The sequence below is a fragment of the Trematomus bernacchii genome, unplaced genomic scaffold, assembly GCF_902827165.1.
Source record: "Trematomus bernacchii unplaced genomic scaffold, fTreBer1.1, whole genome shotgun sequence".
In the NCBI taxonomy this organism is placed as follows: domain Eukaryota; kingdom Metazoa; phylum Chordata; class Actinopteri; order Perciformes; family Nototheniidae; genus Trematomus; species Trematomus bernacchii.
In genome coordinates, this window is record NW_022987942.1 from 560,203 (window position 1) to 567,965 (window position 7,763).

The window sequence follows — 7,763 nt, forward strand, 5'->3', positions numbered from 1 at the left end:
AATGTGACGGTGAGGTGCAAACTGTGTCCAGGCCAGAAGCTGTTATCCACTGCTGTAAACACCACGTCAAACCTCAACAAACACCTGCAAAGAACACATGCTAAGGTGAAGCTAATAGCTAAGGACCCCCGAACCCAGAGTGAGGATGTTGTGAGTGCACCGCCGCCGACTCCGAAGCAGCAAAAATGACCGATAACCAAAGCAGAGATGGACAGACTTGTAGCATCCTTCTTAGTAGAGGTAATGTTGCCCATTTGCACAGTGGAATCACCATCGCATCGTTCAGAGATATACTGCGCAAAATACAGATAGCAGGAGACAGAGGACAGCCATAGTCAGAGCTATCTGGATCAGTCTTATGTGACAATGGAAACTGAACTAAAGAGAACATTTGAAACTTTAGCAGTCTGCGTGATCTGCCTGTAGGGAGGGGCGGGCCGGCCCTGCGAGTAAAGTAACGAGTAAAGTAACGAGTTACTTTATGTAGAGAGTAACGAAGTAGTGTAATATATTACTTTTTTTTAAAAGTAATATGTAATATGTAATATATTACTTTTTTTTAGTAACGACCCCATCTCTGGTTATTATATATATATATATATATATGTTTTGATACTACTGACACTTTATTTGATATTGAAAATGTTAACTTCTATTTACATGCATACGACACACCTGGGACAGCGTGATGCTGTTATTGATATTGTCTTGAGTGTGCAATAAAAGAGAACCTACATGGCGATTAAACAGAGCCTGTATCTTACATTTTTCATTACATTTCATGATGTAACTAAGCTTGCTTATTTCTCCTCTGACACTTTATCTTTACAGTGGCCTGTGTAGCATCCTATACATCACATGTAAGTGATTATTCTGATACCATCATGTTTTATCAGTTATAAACTGGCGAAGCTTTATTTATCAGGGTTGCCAACTCTCACGCATCTGGCGTGTGACACACGCTTTCACTCTCAATCTCACGCTCTCACGCTGCCCAAACTATTCTCACGCCAAAAACAAGAATACGAAGACTAGAAACGGTTTTGAAAACTTTTGTCACGTAGTGATCGTCTTCTCAATAGAACATCTTTGATAATGTCTTCTGGCCAATCAGAATCACGATAACGGCGTGGTGTTGTTGCAGGAAGTCCCGACGGAGAATACTTTTGCGGTAGTACATCTCTATACATCGATACAACATTACGTGTTGATTTCTATCAACACGTAATGTTGTATCGATGTATAGAGATGAAATAAGACCCCACGGTTTGATGATTGATAGGTGTGTGGGCTATCTTTCATTTTGACACACAGAACAATGGGGGCTATCCACCCTTATCCACAATGTAAAGTAATTCACACAGCCTCTTCCCTCTTCTCTCTGTGAGGAGCAGCAGGTTCAGCTTTCAGAACAAAGTAACAAAAAACTAATATGGCATTCATTTTTTTAAATGTGTAGTAATAGATTTATTTATTTTTCTTCTCAAGAGAGTACCAGAATGTGTATTTTATGTTAGTATTTTAAAAAATCTCCTGGGGGAGAAGCCCCCCAGACCCCCCTGCAGGGGTTGGGTTTTCAGCATGTCAACTCTTTCACCTGTGGGGAAATTGCAGGATTGGCTCCAGGTCGCCCTTTTTATTTACTACAAGACAAATGTGCCTTTTTATTTCATACAGTTCAATTTGGATTGAGACAGGGAAGTAATCTGTCGGGGGAGCGTGTATGTAATTACATTGCAAATACTGATTTGAGCCCCACCACTGTATGGGTTAGCCCTACCATAGATTACCCAACAAAAATACTCTGGAGCGCATGCGCAGATCTAAGATCCAGTAGAAATGATAAAAAAGTAAAAGTCTGCTGCTTATTGTTCTACTATAGCCAAAATAGAGTCAAAGAGTATATGAGAGTGAGAGTGTGTTAATTAATATATTTGGCAGTTTGGAGTAAGTCTGTAGATTTGTTTGTGTGTGTGTGTTTCATGTATAGGCTTCTCACGATAATTAATTTTGTTGGATACATTTTCCCGGAAATTATTGCGATAAACGATAATATTGTCGGCACCGTTGTATGACCATTTTAGACCACAGACATAATGATAATATATAATAATAATTCAAGTACATCCTTTCAAACTGCTAGTCACATCCTCATGTAAATGGAAATGTATCGAGGTCAGAAAAGTTATCGAGTTCATTTTTATTTATCGTACGATAAGTCAATTAATTGCTTATCGCGACAGGCACACAATAAAACAAACATGTTTGACTTTCATTAGTGAATGAAACTGTGCCCTTTATAGTCTGTGTCCATTATTGTGTATTTGTATATATTGTATATATATATCCTATATGCTAAGGTCCCGCTGCTGACACGATAGCAGTCATTTCGTGCGCATATGTGTAATTAAACCGAATTAAACCCATGATATCAAAATCTCACTCCAGCCAGGTACCCAAAGTTGGCAACCCTGTATTTATTGTGGCTTTCAAAAAGATAATTTCATTGTATTTCAAAATGGCGTCCAACACAAGCACTATTTATTTATAGAAAGAGAAATGGTTAAGTTTGTTATTTCCAGTGTTGTGAGTTCAATATTTTTAATTAATTATAGTAAGGGAACATCTTAGGAGTTAGTGTAGTGAGTTTCAGAGCAGTGTAATAATTATTTGACCTAAAACTAAATGTTTTTATGAACATGGGGATTTGCTAACTTTTGATTTCCCCCATTTTACACGACACAAATGGAGGCCACTATGGGCCAAAACTAACACGTAGGTTTCTGTAGGGTTCATGGCAGACGGATGCAGTTGCTCTCAGGAGGATATATAATAAAGGTGTGTTAGCAGCTGAGCCTATTTAGTGTGCATACGACACACCTGGCACAGTTTATTCATTTCACACGTAGCGTAGCGCGTGCATGTCGTCGTCCAATCCTTTTGTCAATCCTTCTTAACCGCCTTCGCTTCCGAATCAGCATTGCTATTGCATTTGACTGGTCGACGATCTGTATTTGTGTTTGCTTAAATAACGCAGACGAAGCTCATGTCTGAGGTCGGAAGGTAAACAGACGCCTCATTTACAGCAAGTGGGCGCGGGAGGTTTTTCTTCTTCTTTTTCTCTCGGTTTTTTGGCGGATTGCAACTTTAAGGTGCATACCGCCACCTACTGTACTCACCGTGAAGTTGTTTGCGGCCTGCCAGTAAACCCAAAGCAGAAGAAGAAGAAGTGACGTCAGCGGTTCATTTGCCTAATCCACCCCAGGAACTTATTTTGGTGTGAACGCGATCTGCTTTAGTTCATCAGAACTAAAAGAGCTCTCATGAACTAAAGTTCTCATGAACTATTGTGGGAAAAGTACTTGGTGTGCACACTTATTCACAAGTCAAAACGTGTTCATAGCGGGCACGGCTGAGAATAGCTAGCTAGCTAGATGTTGTTAGCCAGCTTGGAACTATGATAGCAAGTTCTAGCATGGCTAGCTCGATCTACTGAGCAAATAAAAGTACATCTAAGACCAGTATTGTGCAGATTAAAACAGTGCAGTGCATGTATTTTATTTTACCTTCGTAGTCGTCCCGACATGACTTTGCCAGGTCTGCTAACTTTGCTGAGCCACAGAAACTGCATTCAGTAGAAGCTTCTGAATGCGGCGCTTCGCATCCTCCGAGTAAATCGCCAGAAGCGCCGACACATCCTCATCACTCCACCGCTCCGATGATTTATTTAGTGTTGCTATAATAACTGCTTTCACAAAAGTAATCTCTTCGGGTGCGCGGGCCGAAGCGAGCAAATACAATGGCCGCTTACAAAAAAAAATTCGGAGTCAAACGGGCGTGGTTTGCATTCCGCACAGCCAATCAGACGTATGAATTATTTTCTCCCACGAGTTCATCTGACCCGCTTTTCAGTCCCTGCTAGAGAGCAGGGACTGAAAAGCGGGTCAGATGAACTCATTTGAACTACTTAAGTTCCTGGGGCTTTTTGGTGTGAACGCAAATATATCGTAGTTCTGATGAACTATTGTGGGAAAAGTACTCCGGTGTGAACGCGCCTAATGACTCCAGTCGGCACGAGCTGTAGGGTCATCTTGACTAGTTTTATGGATGTGGTCTCCACTTGACCATGCTCATAGAAACAAACTTGGCATTCCTGAGGCAATTCTCATTTTTCATGACTCCACTTAAAATAAAAACAACAATAAGACATACGTGCTACTCTTGTCCCACAGAGAGCCATGTCTTGCCAGCTCGTCCCTATCTGTCTCTCTGTCTGTATCTGTGCGCTCATGGAGCCTCCTGCATCTTTCCCCCCTTCTTCTTGACCCTCTTCTATCCCAGGTGTGAAAGCCTCATCTCTCTCATCATCTGAGAGCTCAAAATCTGAATCTCCCTTAACTATCTGGTACAGAAAATGTCTGCTTCAGTTCCGTCTCCTGCAACAATATTGAGTCATTAAGTCCATGAAGATGGTCCTGACGTCCACTAGAATGGACATTTATAAAAGAGCTGTTATTTCAAAACTTGAATTATTTAATTGCTTTCAGAACTAATTATATAGTTCCTCACATGTTAATAAACAAGAACATATATGATTTTCAAGTTAAAAAGAACAATTATTCAACAATATTTGACTTCTCCTCCTGCTTCTATAACATTTTGTTTTTGGTATGCCAGCCATTTTGGATGAAAAGAAAGAGGAACTTCCCAGCATGCAATTTTAACCAATGACATATCACTGGAAAGCCCAGGATGTCCTCTGTACAGTACATCAGGGATTGATAGAGTAGCTCAAAAGAGTAAAAGGAGATGCATGTTAACAAAATGTCCTCGACAGTGGACATTTTCAATGGGCTGGGTCCCAGGAGGATAAAAGACATTTTTAACAATCGTAAATACTTAATAGGTTTGTTTTTGACAAAGGAGTTTTCTTTTCTCTAACGCTTGGCCCAGGGGCGTTGCCTGGACCTGAAAACATTCGGGGCTTAGCCCACAGTGGCGGCGGCACTACAGTGGCATTTTTTACTGCAACACTCCCCACACGCACACACACAGTACACCCGCGACTGTTACAATGAAGGCTCGATAATCAGCTCACGGCATATAGGCAGGGGTGAAGTGGTATTTTTTATGAGTGGGGGGCTCACCTCCTCGTGGGGGGTCCGGGGAGATTTTTTTTTTAAATATTGAAGTTAAATGCATCAATCTGGTGCACTTTGAGAGCAAAATGAAGAGATCTATGGATACCTCTCTCAACACCCATATGAAGCAGAACTGTAAACAGATGTACTTTTTCTTTATGGATATTTTACTAATCACTCCCCTTTTAAACTCTATTCTTGTTTTACTGCCATATAGTATTTCATAACTGTTTTTCCTTTATTCTCTCTTTTTTAATAACTATAATGATCATATGAAGGTGTGCCGCGGAAATAATCTTTTGAATAATTTGTGACCAAACCGTTTGAGACCCACTGAGCTAACTTAGACTAAAGTTAACTATCTAAACACTCAGAGAGTCCTTTAGCTCACCTGAGTCTCTCAGTCTGAGAGGAGAGGACTCTCCTCCAGCTTGTTGTGGAACAAACAGCTCCTTATGTCCGTTAGTGCAGCTAGCTAACCCAGGGTTGCCAACTGTGGGTACCTGGCTGGAGTGAGATTTTGATATCATGGGTTTCATTCGGTTTAATTACACATATGCGCACGAAATGACTGCTATCGTGTCAGCTGCGGGACCTTAGCATATATATAGGATATATATACAATATATACAAATACACAATAATGGACACAGACTATAAAGGGCACACAGTTTCATTCACTAATGAAAGTCAAACATGTTTGTTTCCACTGTTTTATTGTGTGCCTGTCGCGATAAGCAATTAATTGACTTATCGTACGATAAATAAAAATGAACTCGATAACTTTTCTGACCTCGATAAATTTCCATTTACATGAGGATGTGACTAGCAGTTTGAAAGGATGTACTTGAATTATTATTATATATTATCATTATGTCAGTGGTCTAAAATGGTCATACAACGGTGCCGACAATATTATCGTTTATCGCAATAATTTCCGGGAAAATGTATCCAACAAAATTAATTATCGTGAGAGGCCTATACATGAAACACACACACACAAACAAATCTACAGACTTACTCCAAACTGCCAAATATATTAATTAACACACTCTCACATACTCTTTGACTCTATTTTGGCCTAGTAGAACAATAAGCAGCAGACTTTTACTTTTTTATCATTTCTACTGGATCTTAGATCTGCGCATGCGCTCCAGAGTATTTTTGTTGGGTAATCTATGGTAGGGCTAACCCATACAGTGGTGGGGCTCAAATCAGTATTTGCAATGTAATTACATACACGCTCCCCCCGACAGTGAAACGCCACGCGTGAGGTTTAGATTATTTCCCTGTCTCAATCCAAATTGAACTGTATGAAATAAAAAGGCACATTTGTCTTGTAGTAAATAAAAAGGGCGACCTGGATTTTTTAAAATACTAACATAAAATACACATTCTGCTACTCTCTTGAGAAGAAAAATAAATAAATCTATTACTACACATTTAAAAAAATGAATGCCATATTAGTTTTTTGTTACTTTGTTCTGAAAGCTGAACCTGCTGCAGCAGTGCTGCTCCTCACAGAGAGAAGAGGGAAGAGGCTGTGCGAATTACTTTACATTGTGGATAAGGGTGGATAGCCCCCATTGTTCTGTGTGTCAAAATGAAAGACAGCCCACACACCTATCAATCATCAAACCGTGGGGTCTTATTTCATTACGTGTTGATTTCTATCAACACGTAATGTTGTATCGATGTATATAGAGATGTACTACCGCAAAAGTATTCTCCGTCGGGACTTCCTGCAACAACACCACGCCGTTATCGTGATTCTGATTGGCCAGAAGACATTATCAAAGATCTTCTATTGAGAAGACGATCACTACGTGACAAAAGTTTTCAAAACCGTTTCTCGTCTTCGTATTCTTGTTTTTGGCGTGAGAATAGTTTGGGCAGCGTGAGAGCGTGAGATTGAGAGTGAAAGCGTGTGTCACACGCCAGATGCGTGAGAGTTGGCAACCCTGAGCTAACCAGATGCTAACAACACGGTCCATGCTGACACCGGTCTCTCCCTCCCCCTCTCTCCCTCTCTCCCCCTCTCTCTCTCTCTCACATGCGCTATTGCCACACACACACACACAGAGCCGAGCTTGAATGACACACGTTTATTTCCATGCAACTCTCTGATTGGTCTGGTGTCATGCCTCTGTTGCATTCACTGAACACGGGAAATTACAGTGCTGCCGTCCTCTCTTGTGTCATGATGAGGTTCACGTAAAGCACGGTTAATGTTGTAGTGCCGAGAGAAGGGAGTCGGAGGCGGTGCATCAAAGGTACAAATCTGGCTTTATTGAGCAGCAGAAATGCACATGCTGTCGGGTCGCAGCCCGAGAAGAGAAGAGAAAGCGAAAGGGACACACACACAGTAGGTACCCCGGAGGTACCGTCAACATATATGTCCGTGCGGAAACAATACCCCCAACCTGTAGTTCCTGGATTGAATTACTGTATGTAACCCCGTTAATTAGTGATCACTACACAAGCCCCCCCAGAATTCAACCATGGACACAATCCTCGCGTCCGGGAGGAAGCACCACAGGGGCCGAGGAGGGCGGGGCCGCCGGCGAGGGCCGGGCCACGGAACGGGCCGTCGGAAGGGGGCCGCAGGAGAGGGTAGGGGCC